This window comes from Carex rostrata, chromosome 3, assembly GCF_964058835.1.
Source record: "Carex rostrata chromosome 3, lpCarRost1.2, whole genome shotgun sequence".
NCBI classification, from domain to species: Eukaryota; Viridiplantae; Streptophyta; class Magnoliopsida; order Poales; family Cyperaceae; genus Carex; species Carex rostrata.
The window spans coordinates 4,082,732-4,102,532 of NC_135920.1; the positions used below are offsets into that span (position 1 = coordinate 4,082,732).

The window sequence follows — 19,801 nt, forward strand, 5'->3', positions numbered from 1 at the left end:
GAGAAACACTGTGCCCAGATTGAAGTAAGAAAACTGGAACAGCGAGGTATGAAGTGTAGAGAAAGAAAGAGATTGCAAAACAACGAGACGGCGAGACCGGGTTGAGGGCTTTCTAGACTCGTGGAGTCACTGGAACGAGCGAGAGGGAGGGTTTTTCTCTTAACATAATATTTCCTACTATGAATTATTTTATCTCAAAATTATATACATAAACCAATGACTAACGAAAGGAAAGGCCTCTAGACGGCTCTATTTTTTTTTCCTCCGCTAATTGATAAACAAAATGTTAACATAATATAGCTAAGCATAAATCCAACTATAAATAAATTTTAATTTAGACTAATTAACTGAGACGTCAAGCCGAATAAATATAACGAAATTAGCAAATCAACATCTTATAGGAAGGATAAAAATAAAACTACTCCCGGGATTTCCTCCTGTGACGTGGGTATTTTAAAACTTTTTCAAAGGTTTGATTATTTTTGTTAAAATATATTAGAGAAAGGGTAAAAATAAAAATGTCAGGCGAAAATCGGACAGTAGTTACAAGAGAAAAGTTGAAACTTTTGAAATTTAGCCGAAACATAAAATTAATCCTACCTGACGACCCTGAATGCGACGGGGAGAAACGCTGTGCCCGGATTAAAGCGGGAAAACTGGAAGAGCAGGGTAGTAAGCGGAGAGAAAAAAATAGAGAGCGGAACAGCGAGACAGCGAGACCGGGTTGAGGGCTTTCCACACTCATGGAGTCACTGGAACGAGCGTGTCACACCCCCGGACAACCCGCCGCGCATTTATGCGCTAGGCGTTAAGCACATCACATACATCATCAATAAAAAAACATTCAACAAGCCACTTTATTTAAAAGTAAATGGAGTTCACAAACAAACAAAAAAAAAGGGACAATATGTCAGACATGGCTAGTCAAACAGTCACTGCCATGTCCACACAAAATATTGTTCATACAAATATAAAATAAACAGATAGTGGCTATCTTAACAACTTCCGCTAATTTCCTCACCCGCGGCCTTCCTCCATGCTTTCTTCTTCGTTTCCTGGAACCCACATAACAGGTGGTACGGTGAGAGATCGAACTAACTCTCAGTGCGGGATTTAGTTCCAGCCCGGTGCTTTTACAAATCAATGCATTTAATTCCCCAAACAACATAAAAAGAAGGTTTTTGAATTTTTCCCCATGTCCCTATCGATTAGGATATGCAAATCACTTTAAAATAACCAGTTTTTATTCCCGCCCCTTTCTAACTCATTTCAAAAGGTTTTAAAATTCCACACTTTGGGAATCCATGCCCGCACATGGAAACCCGGCGAATCGCCACGCAAGGACGACCCGATTATCACACTCTAGATGGGCCATTTCGGGGACCCATCCGGCGAACCGCCGCGAATTTGGCGACCCGTTCTGTTCTGTTCTGTTCTGTTCTGTCCTGTTCACACACTGGGCTGCCACACATGGACAGCCCGCTTTTCAAAAAAACACATGCAGAGCCGCCTCACACGGACGGCCCCAATTTAAAACGATTCATTCAAGTTCCCCATTCTCAAATTCCCAATTCAATTCCTGTCAATTCAATTTCATGCATCAAGAGTTCCTATCATGCAATTCTACACAAATTCAAACGATTGTTCGACATTCACAACATGCAGTTTATCCACCAGATTAAGAAAAAGGACTACTTACCTCAATCCATGCATTTTTTTGTATTATTTGTAAAAAGACCAGGAACCCGCACCTGTATTTTCAGTGCCTTCGTTTGAGCGGTTGTCAGGATCTCGCGTATTCTCAGCGTCTCCTAAATTCACGCGGTTTGCTCCTAAGTTTTAAACGCTTAATTAACTTCTTATTTCTTTTTAAATCCAAAGAATTTACACATAATTAAAACCCTCAATTCAGTTTCCCCCACAGTTCAATTTGGTATTATTAAATTGGTATTAACCTTGATCCTCGTACTAATTTGATTGACTTTAAAGAGGGAAGGGGTTCGGTTCGGATATTGGGTTATTGGGTTTAAGTTTTGGTTTCCTTACCCCGTATATCCAATCAAATTTTGGTTCATAGGATCACACTCTAGGGTTAATGGGTTTCGGGTCTAGGCTAGGGTTTTTGAATTCAATCTTAGGGTTTTCGGGTCTAGGTCTTGGGTTTTCGGTTTTGGGAGAGAGGGGTTCGGGTCTAGGGTTAGAGGGTTTCGGGTTTGGGTTTTGGGAGAGAGGGGTTCGGGTCTAGGTTAGAGGATTTCGGGTTTGGTTCTTGGGTTGGGGTGGTTCGGCCGGCGGCAGCAGCAAGGGAAGGGGGTCGGCTTTGGGGGGTGCTCGGCCAAGGAGGAGGAGTGGGGAAGGGGTTTCGGCCAAGAGAGAGAGAGAGTTCGGGTGGTGGCTGGCTTGTGGCCGGCGGCAACCAAGAGGAGAGGAGGGGCGGCCAAGAGGGAAAAGAGAAAGAAAGAGAGAAAAAGAGAAAGAGAAAGAGAGAAAGAGACTTACAGAAGAAGAGAGGAGGGTTGGCTGTGGAAGGAGAGAGGAGAGGGATAGGTTATATGGGTGGGAATTGGACTTAATTTAGATTTGCATTTTTTTCTAATTTGGGCTTTCTAATTGGGCTAAGTATATATATAATTAAAATTTGTATGCAGAATTTGGATATACCTTTCATTAAATAAATAAAACGTTTTTTTTTTTCTATTTATTTGATTGTCCTTTTATAATTTATTTTCTGACTATATATATATTATTCTTATTTATATTTTGTTCTAATTAGGATTCTAAATTTAAAATATACCCGAATTCAGAGGCGTTACAGAGCGAGAGAGGGTTTTTCTCTTAACATAATATTTCCTGCTGTGAATTATTTTATCTCAAGATTATATAACCATAAACCAATTACTAACGAAAGGAACGGCCTCTAGACGGCTCCCGTTTTTTTTCCTCTGCTAATTGATAAACAAAATGTTAATATCATATAGGTAAGTATAAATCTAACTATAAATAAATTTTAATTTAGACTAATTAACTAAGACGTCAAGTTGAACAAATATAACAAAATTAGAAAATCAGTATCTTATTGAAAGGGAAAAAATAAAACCGCAACCGGGTTTTCCTCTTGTGACTTGGGTATTTTCAAAACTTTTTCAAAAGTTGGTATTTTTATCAAAATATATTAGAAAAAGGGTAAAAATAAAAATGACTATCGAAAATCGGACAGTAGTTACAAGAGAAAAGTTCAAACTAATGAAATTTAGCGGAAACCTAAAATAAATTTTACCTGACAGCCCTCAATGCAACAGAGAGAAACACCGTGTCTGGAGTGAAGTGAGAAAACAAGAAGATCGAGGTATAAAGCGGAGAGAATGAAATATAGAGGGGAATGGCGAGATGGCGAGACCGGGTGGAGGGCTTTCTAGACTCATGGAGTCACTCCAACGAGCGAAAGGGAGGTTTTTTCTCTTAACGTAATATTTCTAACTATAAATTTTTTTATCTCATAATTATATACCATAAACCAATAACGAATGAAAGGAAAGGCCTCTAGACGACCCCAGTTTGTTTTCCCTCTGCTAATTGATAAACAAATTTGTAGGGCGCAGAAAGTTGCACGGCGTCATGTTAGCTAACGGTGCGGATTTTTCACTCTGGGTATGATTGGGTGGAGACGCTCCTAGCCGGGTTCAGTGCTCTGGCTCTTTGAGGTGAACGTGAGCAGGTCACCGAACTTAGGGGAAGGCATCCACTGGGGATTTCTTTCTACATTCCTTCTGGTTCACCTCTTTTGACAACCTACGTTCATGATCAGTTGTCGGAGGTTTTATTATTTTCGATTGTGAGGACGTTTAAACTTTCGACGGGCGCAAGCCCCCGCAGTTAATTACATCAGAAAGACCTTTCGGGTCAAACTGAACACCTCATGCATTCCAGGATTTGTGCCTATTTGGGTTGAACCGAATAATGGGGCTAAAAGGGGGCTCATGTATGATTTACTTTGGTCATGCGGTTGGTTCTCATTTAACTTTGGATTTCTTTTTGGTCAGTTACCTTGATGTATGCATGAAAATATGGATTTCACATTTAAAATATGAGGACACACATGAGGAATGTCATTTATATGTTTTTTTTTAATTTGAAAGGAGCATTTAACTATCAAAGATATGTCAAGAAAGGGGCATTTTAGTCATTTCAGATTATGGCTGGCACTTGGATATGTTCAAATGTTGTTTAGAATTGTAGAGGATTGAATTTGGGTTCATTTGGAACTGATTTGAGTTGATTTGGACTCAGTATGAGAAAGTTATGGTAAAAAAGGACTTGAAAGGACTTATTTATAAAGATTTTATGTTTCAGGGAATTGTTTGTGATTTCTGGAGGACTTGAGGCTATGATTTGGGCTTTTGACAGGCTCTGTATTGTAAAATCGGCCTTTAAGGGCTTGTTTGAGAAAGTTTTATGCTGACAGGGGCCTTTTTGTAAATTTATAGGGACTTCTCTACATATTTTAAATAAACAGAGGGGTTTATGTGCAAAAAGGGATTTTCTGGTCACATGTGGACTTTAAGATTAGTGCAGAGCTTTGAGATTTGGACTTTTGGGCCTTTGAGATGTGCACAAGCCATTGGATTGAGATCATTGGGCTTTGATATGTGTCCAGAGGTCTGGATTTCTGACATTTGGGGATTGGGATTAACACTGGATATGGTTTGATCAAAGGGGCTTTAAGATTGGGCTTTTGGGCCTTAATGAATGTGCTGGATCATCAATTAATGTGCCGCCGCTTAGATGTATGCCAAATGGGCTCCAAGATTGGTGCTGGAGCTTTAAACAAATCAAACGGACTGACAGGTAGGTCCCATGCGTCAGTAGGCCGTTAGGTTAATGGATTTGAACTTGGGCCTTTGGATTTGATCAGGTGCATTAAGAATCGTGCAACCCGATAGGTCGTAGGGTTCATCCCTGACAAGGGCCAGCAAAGGGAGTTCCGGCCATCTTCGATCACGGCGGCGCCGGCTATGAATACCATTGGCCTCGTCTGGTTGTCGGGATCACAGTGCACCTATTGTTGACTGTTGAAGTTCATCGGAGATGGCGACCTAGGCTTGAACAGTGCCTGTCAGTACCAATGAACGCTTGAGTCGATTTTGATTGATTCTATTGTGTTTTTCTTCAACGAATCAACTATTTGAGATCGTATGGAGATTTGAAAGACATTAAAGTCATCAATTCCATGTTTGGAGGTGACTTGAGCATGACTTGGATTCTGTTGCACCAGTTTCAGTACCGGTTTGATACCAGTGAGTGATGCAAAGGATTTAAGGTCAATTCAAGTACTCGGAAAGATTGTTTGGATCATTTATAGGCATACTGATCATATCAGAGAGAGATCAATTTGCTCTGAATTAGGTTTTGGATCAAAGGTGGCATGAAAGCCTTTGTTTTCAGATTTTTCAGATTTAATTTCAACAGAAGGGGTAGAAATATCCTTGAGCTGCTGTATTTTTATATTTTTGATCTGATCAACTTTGAAATTAAATTCAGAACTGAATACAAGTCCAATTAATTCGAATTTAATGTCTATCTTGATGGGCTTGAAGTCTAGTTTCTGAATATGTAATTTATTTGACATTTCAACTCTTTTAGGGGTCTCAAAATGACAATGCAGCTGTCAGGGGTCAAATGTCCATTTTTCTGACAGTAGCATTTTCTGAGCAGCTGAACTTTGGAGATCAATTCCCATCAATTGGCTACACGAAACTTCATGTTTTTTATATGAAAATCTTCCTTGAGTAATGACCTGTATGCACGTAAAGAAGTTTTATTAAACTCAATTCAGAACTATATGAAACAGGCGTTTTTGTACAGGGAACTCTGCTGGTAAATAGCTGTTGTTACCATGCTGGTAGCTAACTTCAGAATTTAATTCCAAGAGTTCTGCTGATCCAAATTTTGTGTTCTTTATATGAAAATTCTCAGGACAGAATCTTCTATATTCTGGTAAGATTTCATGAACTTTGGAGCTACCTAGCTGTACCAGACAGAAGGTTAAACACAGGGACAGGTATGAACTGTACTGGTATTTGCTGTTTTTTATCATTTCAAAGGGCTGAACTTCCAAAATTCATATTTAATTGAAATGAAATCCAAATAATATGAAATTGATGTCCATTTTTATTGGCTTGGAATTAGCTATCCATCTGTGCAATTTATTTTATATTTTGGTCCTTTTAAGGGTTCCAAATGGGGAATGCGACCAGAACAGGTCATATGCATATTTTCAGACTTTTTGATCTGATTTCTCATGAATTTAGTACATGAGAGGTGATTTTTATTTCACAGATTCAAAGATATATGTACAAGGGACTTATGTGTCAAATTTCAGAATTTCCTGAGCATTATTTCTCAGTTTAAAGGCTTGTGTAGCATGAGGGGCATAGCTGGTAAATCTGACAGAAAATTCAGCATTTTATATTTTTAAAAGATGAACTTTGGAGAACCATATCTTTCTGTAGGGAAATCCAAATGATACAAAATTTAGGTGCATTTCATGTGTTTTTAAATTCACTATCCAATGGTGAAGTCCATTTTGTAATTTGGTCCTTGTATTTATCAGAATCGGCGATTTTATCAGATCAGTGCATTTCACTATTTATAGCACATTGCATTGTACCAGTTGGATTATTTACATGATTTATCGCTGAGTTTATGCTTGGTATGGTATCAGAGACTGGTACAAGGTATTTTAATCATGGCATGGATTCTGGTTTGGGTCTATAACAGATTTCAAGGGCTTCAAAGCCACTGTGTTGTCATCAATTAAGAGAGAAGATCAAAATTAAAAGCTCCAAGCTATGAGAAACATCATTTTGACATGAACATAGACTGTCAGAACCTGTATTTTTGCAAATAGGTCCCTGCCTTTTAGAAAAATCACTTTTAAGTGTTCTCCTCACTATGATTTGGACATGATCATTAGGAGATCATAGCTTTTGAGAGTATGAATGACCTGGTTCAGTATGCACTGATGTCTATTCACATCTTTTGAGCTCCATCCTTCAATAGACATGTATCGAATCAACTTTTAACCCCTTGACTTTGCATAATTTGGTGTATATGACTTGCATGGAGCTTTGCCTTGGGGTTTAAGCTTTTCAATACTCATCTTAGGTCCATTTGAAAAGAAAATAGCAAGGAAGCCAGCTGGCTTGACCTTGCTACTTCTATCATACATAGATCACTTGATCCTTTTAAATAACTTCTTATAAATCAAGTATAAAGAGAAGCCAGCTGGCTTGACTCCTTATACTCTCCTTATTTCCATTATTCAAACAGATCAAGGATCAGAGAGAAAGAAAAGAAAAGAAAGAAAGAAAGAAAAGAAAGAAAAGGAGAAAAGAAAAGATTTAGTCATCAAGCTCCATGCCATGGCATGGAGCTCTCTTCTTCATGCTTCAAAACAGCAAATTTAAGGGAGTAGATCGAGAAGAATAAAAGATCAAAGCAATGTATCTAATAAAATAGAGAGAAAATGCAAGAAAAATAGAAAACTTTCAAATAAACTTTATTCACCAAGGGAATTAATACATCATACAGCCATCAAGGCTTCTTCTATGCTATTGATTTGAAGAAATGGGAGAAAAGCACAAGGCTTGAGTATGAACTATGAAAAAGAAGAGACAAAGAGCCCTCAATCTGTGTTATATGTGTGTGTTACAATGTGTATCTATCTTGTTTTCTATATCTCTCTTGTGTGTTCAATTGTTGTGTTTTCTCTTCTATTATGCTCCTTGTATAGCCTCAGGGCTAGGGTTTCATCAGGGTTTGATTTTGGCATCTTCATCTTGACCATTCATTTCATCGAACGGTTGGCGTGCAAAGGGAATATGGACAGCTAGCATCAGCTGGAAGGTTCTAAAGCATATTCTTTTCATCTATTATGATCCAACTAGTGCTTGGCACGTGGACTCTGACATTTGGAGCCTTGAAATGGCATCTCCAGGTTGATGCTGGTTGAGAGGCAGGAAACCGTTTCTCCAACGTTTCTGTCTTGTTTGTTAGGAGGAGGAGCATACTTCTTATTGCGTGAGCATGGAGCACCATGAGCCGCGCGGCTGCCAAGGATATGGTCTTTCATGAACCAGGTCTACGACAGAAGGTAGCGCCATTTGCATGATTTAAACCAAGCTAGTCATCAAGCTCCATGCCATGGCATGGAGTCACTGGAACGAGCGAGAGAGATGGTTTTTTTCTTAACATAATATTTCTAACTATAAATTTTTTTATCTCATAATTATATACCATAAACCAATAACGAATGAAAGGAAAGGCCTCTAGACGACCCCAGTTTGTTTTCCCTCTGCTAATTGATAAACAAATTATTAACATAATATAGCTAAGTATAAATCCAACTATAAATAAATTTTAATTTGCACTAATTAACTGAGATGTCAAGACGAATAAATATAACCAAATTACCAAATCAGCATCTCATAGGAATGTTAAAATAAAACAGCACCCGAGTTTTCCTCCTGCGACATGGGTATTTTTAAAACTTTTTCAAAAGTTTGATTATTTTTATTAAAATATATTAGAGAAAGTGTAAAAATAAAAATGTCGGTCGAAAATCAGACAATAGTTACAATAGAAAAGTTGAAACTTTTGAAATTTAGCCGAAACCTAAAATAAATTTTACCTGACGGTCCTGAATGCGACGTAGAGAAACACTGTGCCCAGATTGAAGTAAGAAAACTGAAACAGCGAGGTATGAAGTGGAGAGAAAGAAAGAGATAGCAAAACAACGAGACGACGAGACCGGGTTGAGGGCTTTCTAGACTCGTGGAGTCACTGGAACGAGCGAGAGGGAGGGTTTTTCTCTTAACATAATATTTCCTACTATGAATTATTTTATCTCAAAATTATATACATAAACCAATGACTAACGAAAAGAAAGGCCTCTAGACGGCTCTATTTTTTTTTCCTCCGCTAATTGATAAACAAAATGTTAACATAATATAGCTAAGCATAAATCCAACTATAAATAAATTTTAATTTAGACTAATTAACTGAGACGTCAAGCCGAATAAATATAACCAAATTAGCAAATCAACATCTTATAGGAAGGATAAAAATAAAACTACTCCCGGGATTTCCTCCTGTGACGTGGGTATTTTAAAACTTTTTCAAAGGTTTGATTATTTTTGTTAAAATATATTAGAGAAAGGGTAAAAATAAAAATGTCAGGCGAAAATCGGACAGTAGTTACAAGAGAAAAGTTGAAACTTTTGAAATTTAGCCGAAACATAAAATTAATCTTACCTGACGACCCTGAATGCGACGGGGAGAAACGCTGTGCCCGGATTAAAGCGGGAAAACTGGAAGAGCAGGGTAATAAGCGGAGAGAAAAAAATAGAGAGCGGAACAGCGAGACAGCGAGACCGGGTTGAGGGCTTTCCACACTCACGGAGTCACTGGAACGAGCGAGAGAGGGTTTTTCTCTTCACATAATATTTCCTGCTGTGAATTATTTTATCTCAAGATTATATAACCATAAACCAATAACTAACGAAAGTAACGGCCTCTAGACGGCTCCCGTTTTTTTTCCTCTGCTAATTGATAAACAAAATGTTAATATCATATAGGTAAGTATAAATCTAACTGTAAATAAATTTTAATTTAGACTAATTAACTAAGACGTCAAGTTGAACAAATATAACAAAATTAGAAAATCAGTATCTTATTGAAAGGGTAAAAATAAAACCGCAACCGGGTTTTCCTCTTGTGACTTGGGTATTTTCAAAACTTTTTCAAAAGTTGGTATTTTTATCAAAATATATTAGAAAAAGGGTAAAAATAAAAATGACTGTCGAAAATCGGACAGTAGTTACAAGAGAAAAGTTCAAACTAATGAAATTTAGCGGAAACCTAAAATAAATTTTACCTGACAGCCCTCAATGCAACGGAGAGAAACACCGTGTCTGGAGTGAAGTGAGAAAACAAGAAGATCGAGGTATAAAGCGGAGAGAATGAAATATAGAGGGGAATGGCGAGACGGCGAGACCGGGTGGAGGGCTTTCTAGACTCAGGGAGTCACTGGAACGAGCGAAAGGGAGGGTTTTTCTCTTAACGTAATATTTCTAACTATGAATTTTTTTTATCTCAGAATTATATACCATAAACCAATAACGAATGAAAGGAAAGGGCTCTAGACGACCCCAGTTTGTTTTCCCTCTGCTAATTGAGAAACAAATTATTAACATAATATAGCTAAGTATAAATCCAACTATAAATAAATTTTAATTTGCACTAATTAACTGAGATGTCAAGACGAATAAATATAACCAAATTACCAAATCAGCATCTCATAGGAATGTTAAAATAAAACAGCACCCGAGTTTTCCTCCTGCGACATGGGTATTTTTAAAACTTTTTCAAAAGTTTGATTATTTTTATTAAAATATATTAGAGAAAGTGTAAAAATAAAAATGTCGGTCGAAAATCGGACAATAGTTACAATAGAAAAGTTGAAACTTTTGAAATTTAGCCGAAACCTAAAATAAATTTTACCTGACGGTCCTGAATGCGACGTAGAGAAACACTGTGCCCAGATTGAAGTAAGAAAACTGGAACAGCGTGGTATGAAGTGGAGAGAAAGAAAGAGATAGCAAAACAACGAGACGGCGAGACCGGGTTGAGGGCTTTCTAGACTCGTGGAGTCACTGGAACGAGCGAGAGGGAGGGTTTTTCTCTTAACATAATATTTCCTACTATGAATTATTTTATCTAAAAATTATATACATAAACCAATGACTAACGAAAGGAAAGTCCTCTAGACGGCTCTATTTTTTTTTTCCTCCGCTAATTGATAAACAAAATGTTAACATAATATAGCTAAGCATAAATCCAACTATAAATAAATTTTAATTTAGACTAATTAAATGAGACGTCATGCCGAATAAATATAACCAAATTAGCAAATCAACATCTTATAGGAAGGATAAAAATAAAACTACTCCCGGGATTTCCTCCTGTGACGTGGGTGTTGTACCTAAAATGTTGCTAAAATAAAAATAGCAATATTTTAATGCTTGGAGAATACCAAGGACATGTAAAGGCTCTTTAAAATGGATCAAGAGCAATGTATGGAGGTTCATATTGTGATTCCTCGTGAGAAACCATGAATTTTGATATATCATATGATTCATAACTCAAAATGGTTGGAGAGTTATCGAATTTTGAAAATTAAACAAAATCAGAAATGGAGGTGTCCATTATAATTGAGATGGATACATCTATTTGACCATTAAAAAATTGAGAAAAGATACTCACGGCTTTGATTAAAGTCAGAAACAAAATTAATTGATTTTGGGCCTAAATGCCATATGGGCCGAATTCCATTGAATATTAGTTAACAGCTTCAAATGGGAAATACGCAACATTTGTTTCTCATTTACCATGACATGTGGGACCTACCTGATATCAACCAATCAGCGGCTTGGAGAAATGATGGTGCCTTGCGCATTGAAGCAGATTCAATTTCAGCCATAGCACAAGCACTTGGTCCATCAAACACCATGCTAAAGCTCCCTTCATGGTTCATAGCACCAAGCCCATGGGATTTTAAAGCATCTTCATCTCCAAATGCTCAACGGCATGGTGAAGGAATCAAACAAAATAAAAGGACAGTAGCTGGCGCCTGATACTGCCTCCTCTGCGCCTCAAGCCACAGCCATCCGATCAAATGGAAATGAATGCTCCAGATGATGCCAACACATGAATCTCCACCCTAGGGTAGTGAGGAAAGCATGATTCTCTTCACAGCTTCATACATGAAATCCAAGCCTTTGAATGGATGAAATCAATGGCTATAAATGAGATTGTTTATGGATTGATGAGATGGCACATTATAATTGGTTCAAACCCCTGCAAATGACGGGCTATAATCTGAACCCTTGATAAAATGATGAAGAAATGAAGGGTGGAGATCATGCCAACATAGGCTCTCCAAAACCCTAGCCTTGAAGGCTATATATATACCCATGCCTAGCAGCAAAGAAAGGAACCGAATTGAACACACAAGAGAGATATAGAAAGCAAGATAGAGATACACATTGTAACACACACATATACACAGATTGAGAGCTCTTTCTCTCTTCTTTTTCATAGTTCATACTCAAGCCTTGTGCTTTTCTCCCATTTCTGCAAATCAATAGTATAGAAAGAGCTTTGATAGCTACATGATGTATTAACTCCCTTGGTGAATAAAGTTTATTTGAAAGTTTTCTATTTTTCTTACATTTTCTCTCTATTTTATTTACATTGCTTTGATCTTTTATTCTTCTTGATCTGCTCCCTTAAACTTGCTGTTTTGAAGCATGAAGAAGAGAGCTCCATGCTATGGCATGGAGCTTGATGACTAAATCTTTCCTTTTTCTTTCTTTTCTCTTTTCTTTTCTTTTCTGTCTTTTCTGTCTTTTCTTTCTTTCTTTCTTTCTTTTCTTTTTTTTTTCTCTGATCCTTGATCTGTTTGAATAATGGAAATAAGGAGAGTATAAGGAGTTAAGCCAGCTGGCTTCTCTTTATACTTGATTTATAAGAAGTTATTTAAGAAGGATCAAGTGATCTATGCATGATAGAAGTAGCAAGGTCAAGCCAGCTGGCTTCCTTGCTATTTTCTTTTCAAATGGACCTAAGATGAGTATTGAAAAGCTTAAACCCCAAGGCAAAGCTCCATGCAAGCCATATACACCAAATTATGCAAAGTCAAGGAGTTAAAAGTTGATTCAATACATGTCTATTGAAGGATGGAGCTCAAAAGATGCGAATAGACATCAGTGCATACTGAACCAGGTCATTCATACTCTCAAAAGCTATGATCTCCTAATGATCATGTCCAGATCTTGGTGAAAAGCACATGCAAATGTAATTTTCTAAAAGACAGGGACCGTTCTGCAAAAATGAAGACTCTGACGGTCTGTATTCATAGTGATTTCCATTCATTGGGAGCTTTGACTTTGATTTATCCTTTTTGATGTTAATATAATGGTATTGAACCTCTAAAACATGTCATGGACTTAAACTAGGCCTCTTGACATGATTAAAACCTCTTGTACCAGTCTCTGGTACCATACCAAGCACAGGCTCAGCAACAAATCATGTAAATAATCCAACTGGTGCAATGCAATGCATAAAAAAAAACAAAAAAAAAAGTGATATGCACTGTTCTGATAAAACTGATAGTTCTGACAAGTACAAGGACCAAATTACAAAATGGACTTCACCATTGGATAGAGAATTTAAAAACACATGAAATTCACCTAAAGTTTGCCTCATTTGGACATTTCTATACAAAGTTATGGCCTGTCAAAATTCATCTTTTAAAAATATAAAAATGCTGAATTTTCTGTCAGATTTACCAGCTATGCCCCTCATGCTATACAAGCCTCTAAACTGAGAAATAATGCTCAGGAAATTCTGAAACTTGACACATAAGTCCCTTGTACATATATTTTTGAATCTGTGAAATAAAAATCATCTCTCATGTACTAAATTCATGAGAAATCAGATCAAAATGTCTGAAAATATGCATATGACCTGTTCTGGCCGCATTCCCCATTTGGAACCCTTAAAAGGACCAAAAATATGAAATAAATTGCACGGATGGATAGATGATCCCAAGACAATCAAGATGGACATCAAATTCATATTATTTGGGTTTTATTTCAATTAGTTATGAATTTTGGAAGTCCAGCCTTTGAAATGATAAAAAACAGCAAATACCAGTATAGTTCATGCCTGTCCCTGTATTTAACCCCCTGTCTGGTACAGCTAGGTAGCTCCAAAATTCATGAAGTTTTACCAGAATGTAGAGCACTCTGTCCTGAGAATTTTCATATAAAGAACATGAAATTTGGATTAGCAGAACTCCTGAAATGAATTTTTGAAGTTGGCCATCAGCATGATGACAGCAGCTATTTACCAGCAAAGCTTCCCTGTACAAAAACACATGTTTCATATATCTTTGGATCGATTTTAATGAAACTGTTTTACATGCATACAGGTCATGACTCAAGGAAGATTTCCATGTAAAGAACATGAAATTTGGTGTAGCCAACTGACGGGAATTAATCTCCCAAATTCAGCTATCCAGAAAACGCTGCTGTCAGAAAATGGGCATTTGACCTCTGACTGTTGCATTGCCAGTTTGAAACCCCTAAAAGGGTTGAAATGTCAAATAAATGATATATTCATAAACTAGACTTCAAACCAATGAGGATAGACACCAAATTTGTACCATTTGGACTCATATTCATCTCTGAATTGAAATTCAAAGTTAAATCAAAATTAAATACAAAGAATTATGCATACCATGAACAACAATACCCCTGACAATGATTAAATGTTTATAAATGTAAATAAATTGCCTAAAATGATAAAGATTGGTACAGATACCCTTGACATCCCCTTCTATGATCCTGTGAAAGGAAATCTCTCTCTCGTGTACCAAATTCACAAGGGAATAGGTTAAAAATGTTCTGAAATTATGAACTCTTCATGCCATGTACAGTCAGAACTTGATTCAACCTAAATTAAACCCTCTCACATGCATAAGCCTCTTTAAAATGATCAAATAAAGGCCTTTGAACCCTTGAATCAGTTTTAGTGACTCTGTACCAGTTAATAGTACCCAATCGGTACTGAACCAAATGTGAAATTGACATTTTTTTAACGCTTTTATGCAGTCTTGCAATCACAAATGATTAAGTTATCGAAGGAAATCATAACCAAATCAAAGGGACCCGGAGTAAACCCTCATTGGTACCGGTACCGATATTCTCATCTGTGAACCAAAGCCTCCGATGGTCGCCGGTGACCGACAATGGCACTAATGAACTCTTGGCAACCTCACGATCACAACCATACCCTTGGCTGGCGCCGCCGTGGCTTAGATCCGCCGGACTCAGTTCATCGGGGATGAACCCTAGACTGGAAACCCTTTAGCACGATTCTCAAAGCAGGAAGCACAGATCTCAAAGCAGTCTGTTTGATCAATGAACCAAATTCAAATCTATGTCTAACGGATCCCGACAATTGGACCCCACATGTCATAATAACCGTTTGGGCCGTTCTGCACGAGTTTTGACACAAGCCCGATGTTACTTAAATTAATATCCAAGGCCCATAAACCCAATACGCATGTCCAAGGCCCAAAAGCCCAAATCTCAAAGCCCATTTAACTAAATCATCTCTGCACCAATTCTGAAGCCCAATGATTTCAATCCAATGACTTGTGCACATCTCAAAGGCTCAAAGTCCAAATCTCAAAGCTCTGCATCAATCTTAAAGTCCACATGTGACCAGAAGATCCTTTTTTACACATAAACCCCTCTGTTTATTTAAAATATGCAGTGCAAATTTACACAAAGGCCCAAATCACAGCCTCAAGTCCTCCAGAAATTACAAACAAGTCCCTGGAAATATAAAATCTTTACAAACAAGTCCTTTCAAGTCCTTTCTGACCATAACTTTCTCATATTAAGTCCAAATTGACTCGAATCAGTTCCAAATGAACTCCAATCAAATTCTCTATGATTCTAAATAATAATTTATCATATCCAGGTCCCAGACATAAACTGAAATGACCAAAATGCCCCTCTCTTGACATATTTTTATAAATAAAGATATAAAAATGATATTTAAATGCTCCTTTCAAATTAAAAACACCTAGATGATATTTCTTATGTATGTTTTCATATTTTAAATATGAAATCCATATTTTCAAGCACACATCATGGTAACTGACCAAAAAGAAATCCAAAGTCAAATGAGAACCAACCGCACGACCAAAGTAAATTATACATGAGCCCTTTTTAGCCCTATTATTCAGTTCAACCCAAATAGACACAAATCCCGGAATGCATGAGGTCTTCAGATAGACTCGAAAGGTCTTTCTGATGTAATTAACGGCGGGGCTTGTGCCTGTCGGGAGTAAAATGTTCTCACAATCGAAAATAATAAAACCTCCGACAACTGATCATGAACGTAGGTTGTCACAAGGGGTGAACCAGAAGGAATGCAGAAAGAAATACCCAGTGGATGCCTTCCCCTGAGTTCGGTGACCTGCTCATGTTCACTTCAAAGAACCAGAGCACTGAACCCAGTTGGGAGCATTTCCACTCACCCACACATAAAACCCGCACCGTTAGCTAACCTGATGCCGTGCAACTTTCTGCGCCCTACAGTGGGTATTTTAAAACTTTTTCAAAGGTTTGATTATTTTTGTTAAAATATATTAGAGAAAGGGTAAAAATAAAAATGTCAGGCGAAAATCGGACAGTAGTTACAAGAGAAAAGTTGAAACTTTTGAAATTTAGCCGAAACATAAAATTAATCTTACCTGATGACCCTGAATGCGACGGGGAGAAACACTGTGCCCGGATTAAAGCGGGAAAACTGGAAGAGCAGGGTAGTAAGCGGAGAGAAAAAAATAGAGAGCGGAACAGCGAGACCGGGTTGAGGGCTTTCCACACTCATGGAGTCACTGGACCGAGCGAGAGAGAGGGTTTTTCTCTTAACATAATATTTCCTACTGTGAATTATTTTATCTCAAGATTATATAACCATAAACCAATAACTAACGAAAGGAACGTCCTCTAGACGGCTCCCGTTTTTTTTCCTCTGCTAATTGATAAACAAAATGTTAATATCATATAGGTAAGTATAAATCTAACTATAAATAAATTTTAATTTAGACTAATTAACTAAGACGTCAAGTTGAACAAATATAACAAAATTAGAAAATCAGTATCTTATTGAAAGGGTAAAAATAAAACCGCAACCGGGTTTTCCTCTTGTGACTTGGGTATTTTCAAAACTTTTTCAAAAGTTGGTATTTTTATCAAAATATATTAGAAAAAGGGTAAAAATAAAAATGACTGTCGAAAATCGGACAGTAGTTACAAGAGAAAAGTTCAAACTAATGAAATTTAGCGGAAACCTAACATAAATTTTACCTGACAGCTCTCAATGCAACGGAGAGAAACACCGTTTCTGGAGTGAAGTGAGAAAACAAGAAGATCGAGGTATAAAGCGGAGAGAATGAAATATAGAAGGGAATGGCGAGATGGCGAGACCGGGTGGAGGGCTTTCTAGACTCACGGAGTCACTCGAACGAGCGAAAGGGAGGGTTTTTCTCTTAACATAATATTTCTAACTATGAATTTTTTTTATCTCACAATTATATACCATAAACCAATAACGAATGAAAGGAAAGGGCTCTAGACGACCCCAGTTTGTTTTCCCTCTGCTAATTGATAAACAAATTATTAACATAATATAGCTAAGTATAAATCCAACTATAAATAAATTTTAATTTGCACTAATTAACTGAGATGTCAAGACGAATAAATATAACCAAATTACCAAATCAGCATCTCATAGGAATGTTAAAATAAAACAGCACCCGAGTTTTCCTCCTGCGACATGGGTATTTTTAAAACTTTTTCAAAAGTTTGATTATTTTTATTAAAATATATTAGAGAAAGTGTAAAAATAAAAATGTCGGTCGAAAATCGGACAATAGTTACAATAGAAAAGTTGAAACTTTTGAAATTTAGCCGAAACCTAAAATAAATTTTACCTGACGGTCCTAAATGCGACGTAGAGAAACACTGTGCCCAGATTGAAGTAAGAAAACTGGAACAGCGAGGTATGAAGTGGAGAGAAAGAAAGAGATAGCAAAACAACGAGACGACGAGACCGGGTTGAGGGCTTTCTAGACTCGTGGTGTCACTGGAACGAGCGAGAGGGAGGGTTTTTCTCTTAACATAATATTTCCTACTATGAATTATTTTATCTCAAAATTATATACATAAACCAATGACTAACGAAAAGAAAGGCCTCTAGACGGCTCTATTTTTTTTTCCTCCGCTAATTGATAAACAAAATGTTAACATAATATAGCTAAGCATAAATCCAACTATAAATAAATTTTAATTTAGACTAATTAACTGAGACGTCAAGCCGAATAAATATAACCAAATTAGCAAATCAACATCTTATAGGAAGGATAAAAATAAAACTACTCCCGGGATTTCCTCCTGCGACGTGGGTATTTTAAAACTTTTTCAAAGGTTTGATTATTTTTGTTAAAATATATTAGAGAAAGGGTAAAAATAAAAATGTCAGGCGAAAATCGGACAGTAGTTACTAGAGAAAAGTTGAAAATTTTGAAATTTAGCCGAAACATAAAATTAATCTTACCTGACGACCCTGAATGCGACGGGGAGAAACACTGTGCCCGGATTAAAGCGGGAAAACTGGAAGAGCAGGTTAGTAAGCGGAGAGAAAAAAATAGAGAGCGGAACAGCGAGACCGGGTTGAGGGTTTTCCACACTCATGGAGTCACTGGAACGAGCGAGAGAGAGGGTTTTTCTCTTAACATAATATTTCCTGGTGTGAATTATTTTATCTCAAGAATATATAACCATAAACCAATAACTAACGAAAGGAACGGCCTCTAGACGGCTCCCCTTTTTTTTCCTCTGCTAATTGATAAAAAAAAATGTTAATATCATATAGGTAAGTATAAATCTAACTATAAATAAATTTTAATTAAGACTAATTAACTAAGACGTCAAGTTGAACAAATATAACAAAATTAGAAGATCAGTATCTTATTGAAAGGGAAAAAATAAAACCGCAACCGGGTTTTCCTCTTGTGACTTGGGTATTTTCAAAACTTTTTCAAAAGTTGGTATTTTTATCAAAATATATTAGAAAAAGGGTAAAAATAAAAATGATTGTCGAAAATCGGACAGTAGTTACAAGAGAAAAGTTCAAACTAATGAAATTTAGCGGAAACCTAAAATAAATTTTACATGACAGCCCTCAATGCAACGGAGAGAAACACTGTGTCTGGAGTGAAGTGAGAAAACAAGAAGATCGAGGTATAAAGCGGAGAGAATGAAATATAGAGGGGAATGGCGAGACCGGGTGGAGGGCTTTCTAGACTCATGGAGTCACTGGAACGAGCGAAAGGGAGAGTTTTTCTCTTAACATAATATTTCTAACTATGAATTTTTTTTATCTCACAATTATATACCATAAACCAATAACGAATGAAAGGAAAGGGCTCTAGACGACCCCAGTTTGTTTTCCCTCTGCTAATTGATAAACAAATTATTAACATAATATAGCTAAGTATAAATCCAACTATAAATTAATTTTAATTTGCACTAATTAACTGAGATGTCAAGACGAATAAATATAACCAAATTACCAAATCAGCATCTCATAGGAATGTTAAAATAAAAGAGCACCCGAGTTTTCCTCCTACGACATGGGTATTTTTAAAACTTTTTCAAAAGTTTGATTATTTTTATTAAAATATATTAGAGAAAGTGTAAAAATAAAAATGTCGGTCTAAAATCGGACAATAGTTACAATAGAAAAGTTGAACCTTTTGAAATTTAGCCGAAACCTATAATAAATTTTACCAGACGGTCTTGAATGCGACGTAGAGAAACACTTTCCCAGATTGAAGTAAGAAAACTGGAACAGCGAGGTATGAAGTGGAGAGAAAGAAAGAGATAGCAAAACAACGAGACGGCGAGACCGGGTTGAGGGCTTTCTAGACTCGTGGAGTCACTGGAACGAGCGAGAGGGAGGGTTTTTCTCTTAACATAATATTTCCTACTATGAATTATTTTATCTCAAAATTATATACATAAACCAATGACTAACGAAAAGAAAGGCCTCTAGACGGCTCTATTTTTTTTCCCTCCGCTAATTGATAAACAAAATGTTA

The 19,801-nt window shown here is 36.8% G+C and overlaps 1 long non-coding RNA gene across 1 annotated transcript; it reads right to left on the reverse strand.

The window, feature by feature from the left end:
* Positions 1–843: 843 nt before the first annotated feature.
* On the reverse strand, positions 844–2,516 carry LOC144552049 (uncharacterized). The gene is made up of 3 exons (XR_013510939.1): positions 2,500–2,516; positions 1,752–1,832; positions 844–1,055 (listed from the first exon to the last, which is right to left on the reverse strand). It is a non-coding gene; the product is annotated as an uncharacterized LOC144552049 (long non-coding RNA).
* Positions 2,517–19,801: the final 17,285 nt, after the last annotated feature.